Source organism: Callithrix jacchus, chromosome Y (assembly GCF_049354715.1).
Source record: "Callithrix jacchus isolate 240 chromosome Y, calJac240_pri, whole genome shotgun sequence".
Taxonomy (NCBI): Eukaryota; Metazoa; Chordata; class Mammalia; order Primates; family Cebidae; genus Callithrix; species Callithrix jacchus.
The window spans coordinates 2,770,001-2,791,882 of NC_133525.1; the positions used below are offsets into that span (position 1 = coordinate 2,770,001).

A 21,882-nucleotide genomic window follows, 5' to 3' on the forward strand; every position below is an offset into this window, starting at 1 on the left:
GTCCTGTGGTCTCTCTCTCTAAAGTGGGATGTATACAGCTGGCCTGTGGTCTCTGTGTGTCTAGAGTGGGATGTATACAGCTGGCCTGTGGTCTCTCTCTAGAGTGGGATGTATACAGCTGTCCTGTGGTCTCTCTCTCTAGAGTGGGATGTATACAGCTGTCCTGTGGTCTCTCTCTCTAGAGTGGGATGTATACAGCTGTCCTGTGGTCTCTCTCTCTAGAGTGGGATGTATACAGCTGGCCTGTGGTCTCTCTCTCTAGAGTGGGATGTATACAGCTGGCCTGTGGTCTGTATCTAGAGTGGGATGTATACAGCTGGCCTGTGGTCTGTGTGTCTAGAGTAGGATGTATACAGCTGGCCCGTGATCTCTCTGTCCACAGTGGGATGTATACAGCTGGCCTGTGGTCTGTGTGTCTAGAGTAGGATGTATACAGCTGGCCCGTGATCTCTCTGTCCACAGTGGGATGTATACAGCTGGCCTGTGGTCTGTGTGTCTAGAGTGGGATGTATACAGCTGGCCTGTGGTCTGTGTGTCTAGAGTAGGATGTATACAGCTGGCCTGTGATCTCTCTGTCCACAGTGGGATGTATACAGCTGGCCTGTGGTCTGTGTGTCTAGAGTAGGTTGTATACAGCTGGCCCGTGATCTCTCTGTCCACAGTGGGATGTATACAGCTGGCCTGTGGTCTGTCTCTCTAGAGTAGGTTGTATACAGCTGGCCTGTGGTCTGTGTGTCTAGAGTGGCATGTATACAGCTGGCCTGTGGTCTGTGTGTCTAGAGTGGGATGTATACAGCTGTCCTGTGGTCTGTGTGTCTAGAGTGGGATGTATACAGCTGGCCTGTGGTCTGTGTGTCTAGAGTAGGATGTATACAGCTGGCCTGTGGTCTGTGTGTCTAGAGTGGGATGTATACAGCTGGCTCATGATCTCTCTGTCCACAGTGGGATGTATACAGCTGGCCTGTGGTCTGTGTGTCTAGAGTGGGATGTATACAGCTGGCTCAAGATCTCTCTGTCCACAGTGGGATGTATACAGCTGGCCTGTGGTCTCTGTGTGTAGAGTGGGATGTATACAGCTGGCCTGTGCTCTCCATGTGTAGAGTGGGATGTATACAGCTGGCCTGTGGTCTGTGTCTAGAGTGGGATGTATACAGCTGGCCTGTGGTGTCTGTGTCTAGAATGGGATGTATACAGGTGGCCTGTGGTGTCTGTGTATAGCGTGGGATGTATACAGCTGGCCTGTGGTCTGTGTCTCGAGTGGGATGTGTACAGCTGGCCTGTGGTCTCTGTGTGTAGAGTGCGATGTATACAGCTGGCCTGTGGTCCTTGTGTCTAGAATGGGATGTATACAGCTGGCCTGTGGTCCTTGTGTCTAGAATGGGATGTATACAGCTGGCCTGTGGTCTGTGTCTAGAGTGGGATGTATACAGCTAGCCTGTGGTGTCTGTGTCTGGAATGGGATGTATACAGCTGGCCTGTGGTGTCTGTGTGTAGCGTGGGATGTATACAGGTGGCCTGTGGTCTGTGTCTAGAGTGGGATGTATACAGCTGGCCTGTGGTGTCTGTCTCTAGAATGGGATGTATACAGCTGGCCTGTGGTGTCTGTGTGTAGCGTGGGATGTATACAGCTGGCCTGTGGTGTCTGTGTGTAGCGTGGGATGTATACAGGTGGCCTGTGTTCTCTGTGTGTAGTGTGGGATGTATACAGCTGGCCTGTGGTGTCTGTGTGTAGCGTGGGATGTATACAGGTGGCCTGTGTTCTCTGTGTCTAGAGTGGGATGTATACAGCTGGCCTGTGGTTTCTGTGTGTGGGGTGGGATGTATACAGCTGGCATGTGGTGTCTGTGTCTAGAATGGAATGTATACAGGTGGCCTGTGTTCTCTGTGTGTAGTGTGGGATGTATACAGCTGGCCTGTGGTCTGTGTCTAGAGTGGGATGTATACAGCTGGCCTGTGGTGTCTGTGTGTAGAATGGGATGTATACAGGTGGCCTGTGTTCTCTGTGTTTAGAGTGGGATGTATACAGCTGGCCTGTGGTCTGTGTCTAGAGTGGGATGTATACAGCTGGCCTGTGGTGTCTGTGTGTAGCGTGGGATGTATACAGCTGGCCTGTGGTATGTGTCTAGAATGGGATGTATACAGCTGGCCTGTGGTGTCTGTGTGTAGTGTGGGATGTATACAGCTGGCCTGTGGTATGTGTCTAGAGTGGGATGTATACAGCTGGCCTGTGGTCTGTGTCTAGAGTGGGATGTATACAGCTGGCCTGTGTTCTCTGTGTGTAGCGTGGGATGTATACAGCAGTCTCGCTCTGTCACCCAGGCCTGGCTCGACTCCTCGTAGAATGACGTGGCTGCAGGTTCCGTGGCCTCCGGAGACGCCACGGTGTATTTCTTCGCGTGTGAAGCAGGTGCAGGAACCAGCGAGCGTCGGGGGGGGGGAAAGGCTCTTCCGTGATAATTCCTGAAAAGTGCTTTTCAGCCGAGCCCCATATGTCATTGTCAAGTCAGAAGATTACGCTTAGCGTCTCTTTTGTGAATCAGGGACTGGGGGTGGGGGAGGGTGCAAATCTCCCTGGTAGGAATGGGCCCAAATGCAAACCTTTTTTTTTTTTTGGTTTGGTTGTTGCATTAGGTGATTCATGGACAAAACTTTCCGGAAATACCTTCTCAAATCATATCACGGTCGGGACCTCCATCTTCAAGCCGCGTTTTATCTCCAGGCCGGGAGCGGAAATGATCACGTTTAATCAGACACACCTGAGGTAGGTGTGGGTGGGAAGGGAGAAAAAGGCAACACTGAGGCTGAAAATACATGCTCTGTCACCCAGGCTGGAGCGCGGTGGTGAAATCTTGGTTCACTTGTATTTTTAGTAGAGGTGGGGTTTCGCCATGTTGGCCAGGCCGGCTTCGAACTCCTGACCTCAAGTGATCCACCCGCCTCGGCCTCCCAAAGCGCTGGGATTACAGGCCTGAGCCGTGGCGCATGGCCTGGTGTCATTTAAATAAATCCTGCAGCCTTATTTTCTTTTTCTGTAAAATTTGTCCTAATTAGCAGTCAAGTTACATTTTAATTATTATAGGTGGGTGTGTATAAGTGTTTTTGCAACTTATGTACGTATGTAAATGTATAAACACATGTACACACATGTATATGCACAAACAGATATACATGCGTGTACACATGTACACACATACACATATATACAAATACATATATACACATTTAAACACAGATGTATACACATATATACACATATACACATGCATCTATACACATATGCACCTGTACAAATACATATCTACATATATAGAAACAAATATACACATACACACATATACAAAATAAATATAAACATACATATATACACACGTGTAGAAACACATATATACACATTCATACACACATATATCCACATACACACATATATACACATACATGCATATATACACATATGCATCTATACAAATACACATCTACATATATAGAAACAAATATACACAGACACACAAAATAAATATAAACATACATATATGCCCACATGTATAGAAACACATATACACATTCATACACGGATATATACAGATACACACATACATACACATACACACATGCACATATGCATCTATACAAATACATATCTACATATATAGAAACAAATATACACAAACACACACAAAATAAATATAAACATACATATATAAACGCATGTGTAGAAACACATATGTACACATTCATACACAGATGTACAGACATACACACATATATACACATACACTGATGCATCTGTACACACATGCATCTATACAAATACAGATCTACATATATAGAAACAAATATACACAGACACACAAAATAAATATAAACATACATATATACACACATGTGTAGAAACACATATATACACATTCATACACAGATATGTCCACATACACACATATATACACATACACACATGCATATATACACATATGCATCTATACAAATACACATCTACATATATAGAAGCAAATATACACAGACACACAAATATAAACATACATATATACACACATGTGTAGAAACACATATATACACATTCATGCACAGATATATACATGTACACACATGCATATATACACATGCATCTCTGCAAATATATATCTACATATACACAAAGAAATACACGAAATAAATATACATATATACACATGTACAGAATAAATATACACACATTTACACAAACATGCACATGCAAAAACATACACACGTATATACACATATGTATATACAGAAAGCATATACACACATTTTCCCGGTTTCCCAATACCAGGTGTGGCACACTGATGTGACTTCATAGAGTGGGATGTATACAGCCGGCCTGTGGTCTCTGTCTGTAGAGTGGGATGTACACAGCTGGCCTGTGGTCTGTATCTAGAGTGGGATGTACACAGCTGGCCTGTGGTCTGTATCTAGAGTGGGATGTACACAGCTGGCCTGTGGTCTGTATCTAGAGTGGGATGTATACAGCTGGCCTGTGGTCTGTGACTAGAGTGAGATGTATACAGCCGGCCTGTGGTCCCTGTGTGTCTAGTGTGGGATGTATACAGCTGGCCTGTGGTCTGTATCTAGAGTGGGATGTATACAGCTGGCCTGTGGTCTCTGTGTGTAGCGTGGGATGTATACAGCTGGTCTGTGGTCTGTATGTAGTGTGGGATGTATACAGCTGGCCTGTGGTCTGTATCTAGAGTGAGATGTATACAGCTGGCCTGTGGTCTGTATCTAGAGTGAGATGTATACAGCTGGCCTGTGGTCTGTGACTAGAGTGGGATGTATACAGCCGGCCTGTGGTCTCTGTGTGTCTAGAGTGGGATGTATACAGCTGGCCTGTGGTCTGTATCTAGAGTGGGATGTATACAGCTGGCCTGTGGTCTCTGTGTGTAGCGTGGGATGTATACAGCTGGCCTGTGCCCTCTGTGTGTAGAGTGGGATGTATACAGCTGGCCTGTGGTCTGTGTCCAGAGTGGGATGTATACAGCTGTCATGTCCTCTCTGTGTCTAGAGTGAGATATATACAGCTGGCCTGTGGTTTCTGTCTCTAGAGTGAGATGTATACAGCTGGCCTGTGCTCTCTGTGTCTAGAGTGGGATGTATACAGCTGGCCTGTGGTCTCTGTGTGTAGAGTGGGATGTATACAGCTGGCCTGTGGTCTGTGACTAGAGTGGGATGTATACAGCTGGCCTGTGGTCTCTGTGACTAGAGTGAGATGTATACAGCTGGCCTGTGGTCTCTGTCTCTAGAGTGGGATGTATACAGCTGGCCCGTGGTATGTGTGTACCGTGGGATGTATACAGCTGGCCTGTGCTCTCCATGTATAGAGTGGGATGTATACAGCCGGCCTGTGGTCTGTGTCTAGAGTGTGATGTATACAGCCGGCCTGTGGTCTGTGTGTAGAGTGGGATGTATACAGCTGGCCTGTGGTTTCTGTCTCTAGAGTGAGATGTATACAGCTGGCCCGTGGTATGTGTGTAGCGTGGGATGTATACAGCTGGCCTGTGGTTTCTGTCTCTAGAGTGAGATGTATACAGCTGGCCTGTGGTCTGTGTGTAGAGTGGGATGTATACAGCTGGCCTGTGGTCTCTGTCTCTAGAGTGGGATGTATACAGCTGGCCTGTGGTGTCTGTCTCTAGAGTGGGATGTATACACCTGGCCCGTGGTCTGTGTGTAGCGTGGGATGTATACAGCTGGGCTGTGGTCTCTGTCTCTAGAGTGGGATGTATACAGCTGGCCTGTTGTCTCTGTCTCTAGAGTGAGATGTATACAGCTGGCCCGTGGTATGTGTGTAGCGTGGGATGTATACAGCTGGCCTGTGGTCTCTGTCTCTAGAGTGAGAAGTATACAGCTGGCCCGTGGTCTGTGTGTAGCGTGGGTTGTATACAGGTGGCCTGTGGTTTCTGTCTCTAGAGTGAGATGTATACAGCTGGCCCGTGGTATGTGTGTAGTGTGGGATGTATACAGCTGGGCTGTTGTCTCTGTCTCTAGAGTGGGATGTATACAGCTGGCCCGTGGTATGTGTGTAGCGTGGGGTGTATACAGCTGGCTGGTGCTCTCTGTCAGGTGTGTATACAGCAGGCGTCTCACACTGACCTCAGCTCGCGGCATTTCTGGGCCTCCTGGTCTGCAGACAGCCTGGGTCCTCATTCCCTGGGGTTCACTCTGGGGCGTTTTCCCTCCTGGGCCGGGGTGACCTTGAACTTGCGGCCGCTTGTCGGGAAACATCAGTGAAGGTTTCCGTGGGAACCAGTCAGTTCCTGGAAGCTCCGCCCCTTCAATTTCTTTCTTTTTTTTTTTTTTTCTTTTGAAACCGAGTCTCATTCTTGTTTCCCAGGCTTGGCTTCCGTGGCGCCATCTCGGCTCACTGCATCCTCCACCTCCCGGGTTCAAGCTGTCCTCCTCCCTCAGCCTCCGCAGTGGCCGGGATTACAGGCCCGGCCAGTTCTGTATATTGAGTAGAGACGGGGTTTGTCCGTGTTGCCCGGGCTGGTGTCGAACTCGCGACCTCAGGACACACACACATTGATTGCGTCACTGTTCACAATAGCAAAGACTTGGAACCAACGCAAAGGCCCGTCAGTGATAGGCTGGATGAAGAAAATGTCTCCCATACACACCACGGAATACTACGAGGCCATGAAAAAGGAAGAGTTGGTTTCCTTTGCAGGGACATGGATGAAGCTGGAAAGCGTCATTCTCAGTAAACTGACCCAAGAACAGAAAATCAAACACCGTATGTTGTCACCCGTAAGTGGGCGTTGAACCACGAGAACACACGGACACGGGGAGGGGAACGTCGCACAATGGGGCCTGGGGGGTGGGGGATTGGGGAGGGAGACCAGGGGGTGGGGGGATTGGGGAGGGAGACCAGGGGGTGGGGGGATTGGGGAGGGAGAGCAGGGGGTGGGGGGATTGGGGAGGGAGACCAGGGGGTGGGGGGATTGGGGACGGAGACTAGGGGGTGGGGGGATTGGGGAGGGATAGCAGGGGATGGGGGGATTGGGGAGGGAGACCAGGGGGTGGGGGGATTGGGGAGGGATAGCAGGGTGTGGGGGTATTGGGGAGGGAGACCAGGGGGTGGGGGGATTGGGGAGGGAGACCAGGGGGTGGGGGGATTGGGGAGGGAGACCAGGGGGTGGGGGGATTGGGGAGGGAGAGCAGGGGGTGGGGGGATTGGGGAGGGAGACCAGGGGGTGGGGGGATTGGGGACGGAGACTAGGGGGTGGGGGGATTGGGGAGGGATAGCAGGGGATGGGGGATTGGGGAGGGAGACCAGGGGGTGGGGGGATTGGGGAGGGATAGCAGGGTGTGGGGGTATTGGGGAGGGAGACCAGGGGGTGGGGGGATTGGGGAGGGAGAGCAGGGGGTGGGGGGATTGGGGAGGGAGAGCAGGGGGTGGGGGGATTGGGGAGGGAGAGCAGGGGGTGGGGGGATTGGGGAGGGAGAGCAGGGGGTGGGGGGATTGGGGAGGGAGACCAGGGGGTGGGGGGATTGGGGAGGGAGACCAGGGGGTGGGGTGATTGGGGAGGGAGACCAGGGGGTGTGGGGATTGAGGAGGGAGAGCAGGGGGTGGGGGGATTGGGGAGGGAGACCAGGGGGTGGGGGGATTGGGGAGGGAGAGCAGCGGGTGGGGGGATTGGGGAGGGAGACCAGGGGGTGGGGGGATTGGGGAGGGATAGCAGGGGGTGGGGGGATTGGGGAGGGAGACCAGGGGGTGGGGGGATTGGGGAGGGAGACCAGGGGGTGGGGGGATTGGGGAGGGATAGCAGGGGGTGGGGGGACTGGGGAGGGACAGCAGGGGGTGGGGGGACTGGGGAGGGATAGCAGGGGGTGGGGGGACTGGGGAGGGATAGCAGGGGGTGGGGGGACTGGGGAGGGATAGCAGGGGATGGGGGGATTGGGGAGGGAGACCAGGGGGTGGGGGGATTGGGGAGGGATAGCAGGGGGTGGGGGGATTGGGGAGGGATAGCAGGGTGTGGGGGGATTGGGGAGGGAGACCAGGGGGTGGGGTGATTGGGGAGGGAGACCAGGGGGTGTGGGGATTGGGGAGGGAGAGCAGGGGGTGGGGGGATTGGGGAGGGAGAGCAGGGGGTGGGGGGATTGGGGAGGGAGAGCAGGGGGTGGGGGGATTGGGGAGGGAGACCAGGGGGTGGGGGATTGGGGAGGGAGAGCAGGGGGTGGGGGTATTGGGGTGGGAGAGCAGGGGGTGGGGTGATTGGGGAGGGAGAGCAGGGGGTGGGGGGATTGGGGAGGGAGAGCAGGGGGTGGGGGGATTGGGGAGGGAGAGCAGGGGGTGGGGGGATTGGAGAGGGAGACCACGGGGTGGGGGGATTGGGGAGGGAGACCAGGGGGTGGGGGGATTGGGGAGGGAGACCAGGGGGTGGGGGGATTGGGGAGGGAGACCAGGGGGTGGGGGGATTGGGGAGGGAGACCAGGGCGTGGGGGGATTGGGGAGGGAGAGCAGGGGGTGGGGGGATTGGGGTGGGAGAGCAGGGGGTGGGGGGATTGGGGAGGGAGACCAGGGGGTGGGGGCATTGGGGAGGGAGAGTAGGGGGTGGGGGGATTGGGGTGGGAGACCAGGGGTGGGGGGATTGGGGAGGGAGACCAGGGGGTGGGGGGATTGGGGAGGGAGACCAGGGGGTGGGGGGATTGGGGAGGGAGAGCAGGGGGTGGGGGGATTGGGGAGGGAGACCAGGGGGTGGGGGGATTGGGGACGGAGACTAGGGGGTGGGGGGATTGGGGAGGGATAGCAGGGGATGGGGGATTGGGGAGGGATAGCAGGGGGTGGGGGGATTGGGGAGGGAGACCAGGGGGTGGGGGGATTGGGGAGGGAGACCAGGGGGTGGGGGGATTGGGGAGGGATAGCAGGGGGTGGGGGGACTGGGGAGGGATAGCAGGGGGTGGGGGGACTGGGGAGGGATAGCAGGGGGTGGGGGGACTGGGGAGGGATAGCAGGGGGTGGGGGGACTGGGGAGGGATAGCAGGGGATGGGGGGATTGGGGAGGGAGACCAGGGGGTGGGGGGATTGGGGAGGGATAGCAGGGGGTGGGGGGATTGGGGAGGGATAGCAGGGTGTGGGGGGATTGGGGAGGGAGACCAGGGGGTGGGGTGATTGGGGAGGGAGACCAGGGGGTGTGGGGATTGGGGAGGGAGAGCAGGGGGTGGGGGGATTGGGGAGGGAGAGCAGGGGGTGGGGGGATTGGGGAGGGAGAGCAGGGGGTGGGGGGATTGGGGAGGGAGACCAGGGGGTGGGGGATTGGGGAGGGAGAGCAGGGGGTGGGGGTATTGGGGTGGGAGAGCAGGGGGTGGGGTGATTGGGGAGGGAGAGCAGGGGGTGGGGGGATTGGGGAGGGAGAGCAGGGGGTGGGGGGATTGGGGAGGGAGAGCAGGGGGTGGGGGGATTGGGGAGGGAGACCACGGGGTGGGGGGATTGGGGAGGGAGACCAGGGGGTGGGGGGATTGGGGAGGGAGACCAGGGGGTGGGGGGATTGGGGAGGGAGAGCAGGGGGTGGGGGGATTGGGGAGGGAGACCAGGGGGTGGGGGGATTGGGGAGGGAGAGCAGGGGGTGGGGGGATTGGGGTGGGAGAGCAGGGGGTGGGGGGATTGGGGAGGGAGACCAGGGGGTGGGGGCATTGGGGAGGGAGAGTAGGGGGTGGGGGGATTGGGGTGGGAGACCAGGGGTGGGGGGATTGGGGAGGGAGACCAGGGGGTGGGGGGATTGGGGAGGGAGAGCATTAGGAGAAATACCTAAATATAGGTGATGGGGGATGGATGCAGCAAACCACCCTGGCCCGTGTAGACACCTTGTCACCATCCTGCACAGGTGCCCCCAGAAATTAAAGTATAATAAATAAAATTAAAAAAAAAATTTTTTTTTTAAATAAATTAAGAAGAAAAAAACAATAATAAGTATATTTTCACGTCGTTCCCTCGTTCTGGAAAACGAGACTTCAGATTCCTGCGTGAGGTGGACTCTGGGTGTGTTCACAGCTGTTTCAGGAGGATATACACGGTTCCCTGACGCTTGTACCCCATGAAACGTTCATTGTTGGGGTCGACTCCTCCAGGTAGAATTATTGGATTTCATCCCACGCACTTGTAAAAGGCGCGATTCATCGTGTGAAACGACTTGGGTGTGTGGGGGGGGGAAGTTCTAATTTATGGTCGTACCAGCCACGCTGGACGTCACCAGGGTCGTTGTGCTGTGATTAACGTCACGTTTCCTTTTAAAAGGAAAATGAGAAACTGTGCAAATGTCATCGTCTCCAAAAATTCCAATTTTTTTTTTTTTGTGGGGAACAGTTGGTTTTCATGATTATGAGTTACGTGTGTTTCTCTTCTGTAAATTAGTTGCCGTGAGCCGTTGTCAGGGCCCTGAACTTTGGAGGCCACGAAACTGGGTTTCAATCCAAACACAACACCACGATTTACTACCTCGGTTTCTCCGGAGAACTTAATTCATTCCTTCGACTGTGACTTTCTCAGTCTGTGGCAAACCACCTAGACTTTTTAACGACACGTAAACCAGGTAATATATGCACATTGAGTAACGTGGAATTTTAATGCACGGAAAGCGGTCCGTGAATAGCAGCCATTCTTGTTGATTTGTAAGAGCTCTTTATATGTTAAGGACACAGGCTCTTTGATCCTTGCCAAATTTCGTGACTATTGCTGAGCTTCTTTTATGCTGCTTGAAATGGTTTATGTTTTTTTTAAACATAAAGAGGTTTAAAATTGAATGTAGTCGAATGGACCTGTTTTTATTTCTGGAAAGTTCTTCTCAATGGAGACGTGTAACATTCATTTATATTTTAAGATACATTTTGTGACTAATCAATATCTACTGTTTAAGCCACTGGGTCTGGGTCTGGCACTTACGGAAGCCGAAAAACAGGAACATAAATGAATTTTAATGATTTACATTTTTTTTTAAAAAAATGATACTTTAGGTTCTGGGGTCCACGTAGAGACTGTGCAGGTTTTTACACAGGTAACCACGTCCCATGGTGCTTTGCTGCATCCATGTCCCCGTCTTCTACATCAGGTATTTCTCCTAATTCTCTCCGTCCCCGATGCCGTCACCACCTGATATCCGTCCCCGAAGTCCCCACCTGACGACCTCTGACCGTTCACTGCTGGGGTAAAAACAGGGACCGGTTCATGCCAGTTAGAAGGGCTGTTTTTTTTTGGGGTGGGGGGGGATGGAGTCTTGCTCTGTCGCCCAGGCCGCAGGGCGGTGGCACAATCTCTGCTCACCGCAGCCTCTGCCTCCTGGGTTCAAGCCATTCTCCCGCCTCGGCCTCGCAAACACCTGGGATCACAGGCACCCGCCACGGTGCCCAGGTTAAGTGTTTCCATTTTTAGTAGACGTGGGGTCTCACCATATTGGCCAGGCTGGTCTCAAACCCCTGATCTCGTGATCCACTGTTTTTGGGCCTCACCAAGTGCTTAAGTAGCAAAGTTCCTTTTTAAAGTTTTCTTGTTAAATCATAAGTGTGCTCGTAACTCCGTGAGGCCCCATCCTACGTGGCTCATAGACACGCCGAGCTCATCCTTGTTCATGGCTGCATAGTATTCCATAGTGATCCTACGTGGCTGTTAGACACGCCGAGCTCATCCTTGTTCATGGCTGCATAGTATTCCATAGTGATCCTACGTGGCTGTTAGACACGCCGAGCTCATCCTTGTTCATGGCTGCATAGTATTCCATAGTGATCCTACGTGGCTGTTAGACATGCCAAGCTCATCCTTGTTCATGGCTGCATAGTATTCCCTAGAAATCCTACGTGGCTGTTAGACACACCGAGCTCATCCTTGTTCATGGCTGCATAGTATTCCGTAGTAATCCCACGTGGCTGTTAGACACGCCGAGCTCATCCTTGTTCATGGCTGCATAGTATTCCATAGTAATCCTACGTGGCTGTTAGACACTCCGAGCTCATCCTTGTTCATGGTTGCATAGTATTCCGTAGTAATCCCACGTGGCTGTTAGACACGCCGAGCTCATCCTTGTTCATGGCTGCATAGTATTCCATAGTAATCCAATGTGGTGTTAGACACGCTGTGCTCATCCTTCTTCATGGCTGCATAGTATTCCATAGTAATCCCACGTGGCTGTTAGACACGCCGAGCTCATCCTTGTTCATGGCCGCATAGTATTCCATAGTGATCCTACGTGGCCGTTAGACACGCCGAGCTCACAGACACGTAGGACATTCCACGTCCTTGTCCTTTCACAGAGATATCAGAGCTGGACGTGCTCACAGGCGTGTCCCAGGTGTCCGTGGCTGTCACCTGATTAGAAAAGTTTCAAGTCGTCACCCAGTCGGGTTTGAGTTTAGATGGTGAGTCTGGTTCCCGCCCACGGGGCTCAGACAGGGCAGGAAGGACGACCCCACATGAGTCAGGGATACACGTGTGTGTTTTCCATGGTTCATTGTACTCTCGTGGCACGATGGCTACTGAGGGTCCCCTCCCTGCACCCCAGGAAGTAAAAACCGCGTTGCTGAGAGATGCTTTGTCTCAGGGCTGATGTTTCTTTGTGGCACCGAGAGCCTATTTCCAACCATATATATACATTTGTATATTATATATTATGTTGATATAATTATAAATATATAATTATATATATTTATAAGTTTATAAGAATATATTTATATATATATGGGTGTAATAATGGTTTCTACAAGTTAGAGTTTTTCTAGTATGTTGACAAATGACCCTGCGTCTAAATAAATATATTATATGTTATGTGTATTTATATATATACTTATATATTTAGATATATTTGTATATTTACATATATAAACAGATATATTTTAATGATATTATATTATAAATCCTTAATCATATATTAAATATTATATACACTTATAAATAATACATACTATTTATATATTTATATATTATATTATATTATATATAATTTATACATATTATGTTATACATAAATTATATAAATGTTATATATAAATTAGATATATATATTATATGATATATATATTTATTTTATATATTATGCCTAATATATATAATTTATATATTGATATAAATTATATATTTATATAAATAAATATAAATATTAATAAATATATAATATATATAATTATATATAATTTATATAGATTATTTATATAAATATATATATTTATTTTATATATAGTATATGTAATATATATCACATTATGTATATTTAATATATCTAAATATATAGATATCTAAATATATGTGTTACATATATGATATATAAATATATATATTGCATATAATATGTATTATACATATTTAGAGGCAAGGTTATTTTTTAACATACCAGAAAAGCTCTAACTTGGAGAAAGTGCTTTTGCACTTGTGTTAATATATTAAATACGTGTGTGTGTGTGTGTGTGTGTGGGTATGTGTGTGTGTCTGTGTGTGTGTGTGTCTGTGTGTCTGTGAGTGTGTCTGTGTCTGTGTGTGTGTGTCTGTGTATGTGGTTGTGTCTGCGTGTCTGTGTGTCTGTGTCTGTGTGTGTGTCTGTGTGTATGTGTGTGTGTCTGTGTGTGTGTGTCTGTGAGTGTGTCTGTGTGTCTGTGAGTGTGTCTGTGTCTGTGTGTGTGTCTGTGTGTGTGTCGGTGTACGTGTGTGTCTGTGTGTGTGTCTGTGTATGTGTGTGTGTCTGTGTGTGTCTGTGTCTGTCTGTGTGTGTGTCTGTGTGTCTGTGTGTGTGTCTGTGTGTGTGTCTGTGTGTGTCTGTGTACATGTGTGTGTCTGTGTGTGTGTCTGTGTGTGTGTCGGTGTACGTGTGTGTCTGTGTGTGTGTCTGTGTATGTGTGTGTGTCTGTGTGTGTCTGTGTGTGTCTGTGTGTGTGTCTGTGTGTCTGTGTGTGTGTCTGTATGTGTGTGTTTCTGTGTGTGTGTCTGTGTCTGTGTGTGTCTGTGTCTGTGTGTGTGTGTCTGTGTCTGTGTGTGTGTGTCTGTGTATGTGGTTGTGTCTGCGTGTCTGTGAGTGTGTCTGTGTCTGTGTGTCTGTGAGTGTGTCTGTGTGTTTGTGAGTGTGTCTGTGTCTGTGTGTGTGTCTGTGTGTATGTGTGTGTGTCTGTGTGTCTGTGAGTGTGTCTGTGTGTCTGTGAGTGTGTCTGTGTCTGTGTGTGTGTGTCTGTGTGTCTGTGAGTGTGTCTGTGTGTCTGTGAGTGTGTCTGTGTCTGTGTGTGTGTGTCTGTGTGTATGTGTCTGTGTGTGTGATTCTGTGTGTCTCTGTGTGTGTGTGTCTGTGTTTGTCTGTGTGTGTCTGTGTGTGTGTCTGTGTATGTGTGTGTGTCTGTGTGTGTCTGTGTGTGTGTCTGTGTACGTGTGTGTGTCTGTGTGTGTGTCGGTGTACGTGTGTGTATGTGTGTGTCTGTGTGTGTCTGTGTGTGTGTGTCTGTGTGTCTGTGTGTGTGTCTGTGTGTGTGTGTCTGTGTGTGTGTGTCTGTGTGTGTCTGTGTGTATGTGTGTGTGTCTGTGTATGTGTGTGTGTCTGTGTGTGTGTCTGTGTGTGTATGTGTGTCTCTGTGTGTGTGTCTGTGTGTGTGTATGTGTATGTCTGTGTGTGTGTGTCTGTGTATGTCTGTGTGTCCGTGTGTCTGTGTGTCTGTGTGTGTATGTGTGTCTGTGTGTGTGTCTGTGTATGTGTGTGTAACTTGCCCAAAGCACTTTCACACCCATAAATCAGGTTCACTCAATCCTCACACGTTCCCTTCAATTCCACGGGAGAAGACAGGTGACCCAGAGAAAGGGCCGTGGCTTCATTAGGCCACGTCGCCCGTTGGTGGCTGCGGAGGCCGAGACCTAGTTTCAGGCATCAGAGGCGATTTTCCTGGATGGGGGCTGAGAAACACACGTCCCCCGAGCCTGTCGTGTAACGACAAAGCCCCGGCGGGAAGGAGGGGACACAGGAGACCCACGGAGACGCCATCTACAGCCCACCCCGCCGAGCGACCACGGGCCTTGTCTCTTTTGCCAGCTGTGAACCACTTTCCACGGGTGGCTGTGGAAACACCTCATTCCACAGGGAAGTGTAAGTCACGAGTGGCTGGAAGTCGAGGGAGATGGGCGCGAAATCTTGTCCTTTTGTGTATTTGTGTAATTTATTTATCGTTGGCCACGGACGATCTGTCAGCGACGCACTTTTTACCTCCTGGGCTGCAGGGAGGGGACCCCCACTCGCCATCTTGCCACGAGAGGACGATGAACCACGGAAAACACACACATGTGTCCCTGACGCACGTGGGGTCGTCCTTCCTGCCACGTCTGAGCCCCGTGGGCCGGAGCCAGACTCAGCATCTAAACTGAAACCCGACTGGGTGACGACTTGAAACTTTTCTAAACAGGTGACGGCCACGGACAGCTGGGACACGGCTGTGAGCACGTCCAGCTCTGATATCTCGGTGAAAGTACAAGGACGTGGAACGTCCTACGTGCCTGTGAGCTCGGCGTGTCTATCAGCCACGTGGGATTACTATGGAATACTATGCAGCCATGAAAAAGGATGAGCTCGGCGTGTCTATCAGCCACGTAGGATTACTATGGAATACTATGCAGCCATGAAAAAGGATGACCACGGCGTGTCTCACACCCACGTAGGATGACTATGGAATACTATGCAGCCATGAACAAGGATGAGCTCAGCGCGTCTCACAGCCACGTAGGATTACTATGGAATACTATGCAGCCATGAAAAAGTATGAGCACGGCGTGTCTAACAGCCACGTAGGATTACTATGGAATACTATGCAGCCATGAAAAAGGATGAGCTCGGCGTGTCTCACAGCCACGTAGGATTACTATGGAATATTATGCAGCCATGAAAAAGGATGAGCTCGGCGTGTCTAACAGCCACATAGGATTACTATGGAATACTATGCAGCCATGAACAAGGATAAGCATGGCGTGTCTAACAGCCACATAGGATTACTATGGAATACTATGCAGCCATGAACAAGGATGAGCACGGCGTGTCTAACAGCCACGTAGGATTACTATGGAATACTATGCAGCCATGAACAAGGATGAGCTCGGCGTGTGTAAGAGCCACGTAGGATTACTATGGAATACTATGCAGCCATGAAAAAGGATGAGCTCGGCGTGTCTAACAGCCACGTAGGATTACTATGGAATACTATGCAGCCATAAAAAAGGATGAGCTCGGCGTGTCTCACAGCCACATAGGATTACTATGGCATACTATGCAGCCATGAAAAAGGATGAGCTACGTGGGATGGGGCTTAACAAAGAGTTATTAGCACATTTATGATTTTTTTTCTTTTTTTGAGACGGAGTTTCGCTCTTGTCACCCAGGCGCGATCTCGGCTCACCGCCGCCTCCGCCTCCCGGGTTCAGGCGATTCTCCTGCCTCAGTTTCCCCGATAGCTGGGATTACAGGCACGCGCCACCATGCTCAGCTAATTTTTTGTATTTTTAGTAGAGACGGGGATTCGCCACGGTGACCGGGACGGTCTCGATCTCTCCACCTCGGGATCCTCCCGCCTCGGCCTCCCAAAGTGCTGGGAGATTCCACATTTTCAAAGCGACTCTCGTTCCACGGCATTCGAGGGCAAATCCCTGCCGGGCTGTGACGGACAACGATGATCCAGGCTGTTTTTGGGGGGGTTGCAAAGGCCCCCCACACCCCCCCCGACTCCTCCCTCGGTCTCTGCTTTTAAACCGAGGACTTAGGGGTCCTCTGGGTCTGTTTCCAGGCCGGGCGGGTAATAGGGAGCCATGTGGCTCATGCAGAAATTCAAGATTAAAGGCTGGGCAGTGGGGAAGGGGGCAGGGTGGGGGCAGTGGGGGGGAGAGGTGAGGGGCAGGGTGGGGGCAGTGGGGGGAGAGGTGAGGGGCAGGGTGGGGACAGTGCGGGGAACAGGTGAGGGGCAGGGTGTGGGCAGTGGGGGGAGAGGTGAGGGGCAGGGTGGGGGCAGTGGGGGGAAGATGTGAGGGGCAGGGTGGGGGCAGTGGGGGGAGAGGTGAGGGGCAGGGTGGGGACAGTGGGGGGGAGAGGTGAGGGGCAGGGTGTGGGCACTTGGGGGAGAGGTGAGGGCAGGGTGGGGACAGTGGGGGGAGAGGTGAGGGGCACGGTGGGGGCAGTGGGGGGAAGACGTGAGGGGCAGGGTGGGGGCAGTGAGGGGAAGAGGTGAGGGGCAGGGTGGGGGCAGTGAGGGGAGAGGTGAGGGGCAGGGTGGGGGCAGTGAGGCGAGAGGTGAGGGGCAGGGTGGGGGCACTTGGGGGAGTGGTGAGGGCAGGGTGGGGACAGTGGGGGGAGAGGTGAGGGCAGGGTGGGGACAGTGGGGGGAACAGGTGAGGGGCAGGGTGTGGGCAGTGGGGGGAGAGGTGAGGGGCAGGGTGGGGGCAGTGGGGGGAAGACGTGAGGGGCAGGGTGGGGGCAGTGGGGGGAGAGGTGAGGGGCAGGGTGGGGACAGTGCGGGGAACAGGTGAGGGGCAGGGTGTGGGCAGTGGGGGGAGAGGTGAGGGGCAGGGTGGGGGCAGTGGGGGGAAGACGTGAGGGGCAGGGTGGGGGCAGTGGGGGGAGAGGTGAGGGGCAGGGTGGGGACAGTGGGGGGGAGAGGTGAGGGGCAGGGTGTGGGCACTTGGGGGAGAGGTGAGGGCAGGGTGGGGACAGTGGGGGGAGAGGTGAGGGGCACGGTGGGGGCAGTGGGGGGAAGACGTGAGGGGCAGGGTGGGGGCAGTGAGGGGAAGAGGTGAGGGGCAGGGTGTGGGCACTTGGGGGAGTGGTGAGGGCAGGGTGGGGACAGTGGGGGGAGAGGTGAGGGCAGGGTGGGGACAGTGGGGGGAACAGGTGAGGGGCAGGGTGGGGGCAGTGAGGGGAAGAGGTGAGGGGCAGGGTGGGGGCAGTGAGGGGAGAGGTGAGGGGCAGGGTGGGGGCACTGGGGGGAGAGGTGAGGGGCAGGGTGGGGGCAGTGGGGGGAAGACGTGAGGGGCAGGGTGTATTTTTAGTAGAGACGGGGTTTCACCATCTTGGCCAGGCTGGTCTCGAACTCCCGCCCTCAGGTGATCCTCCCGCCTCGACGTCCCAAAGCGCTGGGCTGAAAGGGGTGAGAGCCTCCACGCCCGGCTAATTGTGTATTTTTCCTAGAAACGGGGTCTCACTATATTGGCCAGGCTGGTCTCGAACCCGTGACCTCAGGCGATCCGCCCGCCTCGGCCTCCCAAAGTGCTGGGATTACAGGCTTGAGCCACGGCGCCCGGCCACGTACCGTCTCTGACGACAGACGAGCGTTTTACACACATTCTTTTCATTTTATTTTATTTTTTTAATTATTATTATTTTCTGGAGTGTTTCACAGCCGTGGGCTGCTGTGTGGACCTGTCCCGTGCACGGCGATCACCTGCCCAGGTGAGTCTCTTCCGGGACGGACAACAGGTGTGTGGTCCCGTGGCCAGGCCCCGTGGCCTGGAAACCTACTCGCCCCTGAAAACAAGGCCTTTGACTCTTCAGGACACACTGTGAGCTTGTCACGAAGCCTGACTTTGGTCCCCAGAGATGCTGGATTAGGGGGTTCCAGGGAGAAGCGTCCCCCCCCACCCACCCCGGTCTTCCGGGACCCTCAGGCCACGGAGAGAAATCCTCCTTCTGTCTCCCGGAGAAAGCACCTCATTATCTTAACAGCTGTAAATACCAATTATTTCTCAGGCCGAAAATCCACTTTAAAATATTCATGCTTATTAAAAAAAAAAAAAAAAAAAAAGAATAAAAGGCCTGAAACGTCGGCCTCGGTCACACCCCCAAACCTAAGACGCGGGGTGGGGGGGGCCCCACTCTCCTCTCTGGCCCTGCCACACTGTGTCCCTTTCAAGCTACAGGGTGATTTCCTGCAAATGCTTTTTATTTTATTTTATTTTATATTTTATTTTTTTGCAACTGGGGGACACGCCCCTGACCCACGGGGTGACACGGAGCTGAAGTCTTTGCAGAAGGAACCAGACGCCCCGGATTGATGTGGCCGACGGATAATGAGGCTTTGTGTGCAAACCTTGCTGAAAGCAACCCTGTCCGGGGGGGACGCGGGGCTGGGTCGGGATTCGGGCCGGGAGATGGGGGCGTCCCTTTGATTTCATGGGTGTTTGAGACACACACACACACACACACACACATAAATATGTTTTTCCCCTTTTCTTCTCACCCTGTGCGTTTTCCATAAGGGATTTTTGGGCCCCCTGTTTATTTATTTATTTTTATTTTTTAAATTGCATTTTAGGTTTTGGGGAGCACGTGAAGAACATGGAAGGTTGTGGTACAGGGACACGCGTGGCAGTGGGATTTGCTGCCTTCCTCCCCTTCACCTGTATCGGGCATTTCTCCCAAGGCTGTCCCTCCCCAACTACCCCCCCGTCCCTCCCCTGTTCACCCCAATAGAACCCTGCTACCCCTCCCTTGGACCCCACCCCCTGATATCCCTCCCCTGGCCCCCCACCCCATGCTAACCCTCCCCTTGCCCCCCACCCCCTGTTACTCCCTTTCCTGGCCCCCCACCCCCTGTGATCCGTCCTCTGGCTCCCCACCACCTGATATCCTTCCCCTAGTCCCCCACCCCCTGCTACCCCTCCCCTGGCTCCCACCCCCTGCTACCCCTCCCTTGGACCCCACCCCCTGATACCCTCCCCTGGCCCCCCACCCCCTGTGATCCCTCCTCTGGCTCCTCACCACCTGATATCCTTCCCCTACTCCCCCACCCCCTGCTACCCCTCCTCTGGCTCCCCACCCTTGATATCCTACCCCTGGCCCCCCACCCCCTGTTACTCCGTTTCCTGGCCCCCACCCCCTGCTACCCCTCCCCTGGCCCCCCACCCCCTGTGATCCCTCCTCTGGCCCCCCACCACCTGATATCCTTCCCCTAGTCCCCCACCCCCTGATACCCCTCCCTTGGACCCCACCCCCTGATATCCTTCCCCTGGCCCCCCACCCCCTGTTACTCCCTTTCCTGGCCCCCCAACCCCTGCTACCCCTCCCTTGGACCCCACCCCCTGTGATCCCTCCTCTGGCCCCCCACCACCTGATATCCTTCCCCTAGTCCCCCACCCCCTGCTACCCCTCCCCTGGCCCCCCACCCCCTGCTAACCCTCCCTTGGACCCCACCCCCTGATATCCTTCCGCTGGCCCCCCACCGCCTGATATCCTTCCCCTGACCCCCACCCCCTGCTATCCCTCCTCTGGCCCCCCACCCTCTGTTACTCCCTTTCCTGGCCTCCACCCCCTGCTACCCCTCCCCTGGCCGCCCACCCCCTGTGATCCCTCCTCTGGCCCCCCACCACCTGATATCCTTCCCCTGACCCCCACCCCCTGCTACCCCTCCCTTGGACCCCACCCCCTGATATCCTTCCCCTGGCCCCCCACCCCCTGTTACTCCCTTTCCTGGCCCCCCACCCCCTGCTAACCTTCCCCTAGCCCCCCACCCCCTGCTATCCCTCCTCTGGCTCCCCACCCCCTGGTAACCTTCCCCTAGCCCCCCACCCCCTGCTACCCCTCCCCTAGCCCCCCACCCCCTGTTACTTCCTTTCCTGGTCCCCCACCCCCTGCTAACCCTCCCCTGGCTCCCCACCCCCGGCTGCCCCTCCCTTGGCCCCCCACCCCCTGATATCCTTTTCCTGGTCCCCCACCCCCTGCTACCCCTTCCCTGTCCCCCCACCCCCAGTTACTTCTCTCGTAGCCCCCACCCCCCAACAGGCCCAGTGTGTGACGCTCCCCTCCCTGTGTCCACGTGTTCTCATCGTTCAACACCCGCCTATGAGCGAGAACATGCGGCGTTTGGTTTTCTGTTCTTGTGTCCGTTTGCTGAGAATGAGGGTCTCCAGGTGCATCCATGTCCCTACAAAGGACACGAACTCATCCTTTTTCCTGGCTGCGTACTATTCCATGGTGCATATTATGTGCCACATTTTCCCAGCCCAGTGTATCATCCACGGGCATGTGGGTTGGTTCCAGGTCTTTGCTATTGTAAACAGGCTCTGGGACTGTTTATTCACCTGCGGGGCATGAGTAGAGGGCAGGGGCGCAATCTCCGGTCACCTCCCCCTCCCGGGTTCAAGCCATTGTCCTGCCTCAGCCTCCCAAGTAGCTGGGATGACAGGTGCGCGCCGCCACACCCAGCTAATTTTTTGTAGTGTTAGTAGGGATGGGGTTTCACCACGTTGGCCAGGCTGGTCTCAAACTCCTGACCTCAAGTGATCCGCCTGCCTCAGTTTCCCAAAGTGCTGGGATTACAGGCGTGAGCCACTGTGCCTGGCATATGTATGTATGGTTTTTTACAAGCTAGGAGGGGTCCTAGGTTTGCAAGCTGGGAGGGGGTCCTCAGTTTGCAAGGTGGGAGGGGGTCCTAGGTTTGGAAGCTGGGAGGGGTCGTAGGTTTGTAACCTGGGAGGGGTCGTAGGTTTGTAACCTGGGAGGGGTCCTAGGTGTGCAAGCTGGGAGGGGTCCTAGGTTTGCAAGCTGGGAGGGGGTCCTCAGTTTGCAAGGTGGGAGGGGGTCCTAGGTTTCCAAGCTGGGAGGGGTCCTAGGTTTGCAAGCTGGGAGGGGGTCCTCAGTTTGCAAGGTGGGAGGGGGTCCTAGGTTTGCAAGCTTGGTGGGGTCCTAGGTTTCCAAGCTGGGAGGGGGTCGTAGTTTTCCAAGCTGGGAGGGGGTCGTAGTTTTCCAAGCTGGGAGGGGGTCGTAGGTTTCCAAGCTGGGAGGGGGTCGTAGGTTTGCAAGCTGGGAGGGGTCCTAGGTTTGCAACCTGGGAGGGGGTCCTAGGTTTGCAAGCTTGGTGGGGTCCTAGGTTTCCAAGCTGGGAGGGGTCCTAGGTTTGCAAGCTGGGAGGGGGTCCTCAGTTTGCAAGGTG

The 21,882-nt window shown here is 53.3% G+C and overlaps 1 long non-coding RNA gene across 2 annotated transcripts in view; it reads left to right on the forward strand.

Moving 5' to 3' along the window:
* LOC128930647 (uncharacterized) overlaps positions 1–19,340 on the forward strand; it is a 20,788-nt gene extending 1,448 nt beyond the window's left edge. Inside the window, exons 2-4 of one of the 2 annotated variants that reach the window (XR_013531842.1) lie at positions 2,632–2,761; positions 6,365–6,777; positions 18,345–19,340. This is a non-coding gene — a long non-coding RNA (uncharacterized LOC128930647). Of the gene's footprint in view, positions 1–2,631; positions 2,762–6,364; positions 6,778–10,381; positions 10,771–18,344 lie in introns of those variants that run through there. The other variant, XR_013531843.1, reaches the window with a different exon arrangement.
* Positions 19,341–21,882: the final 2,542 nt, after the last annotated feature.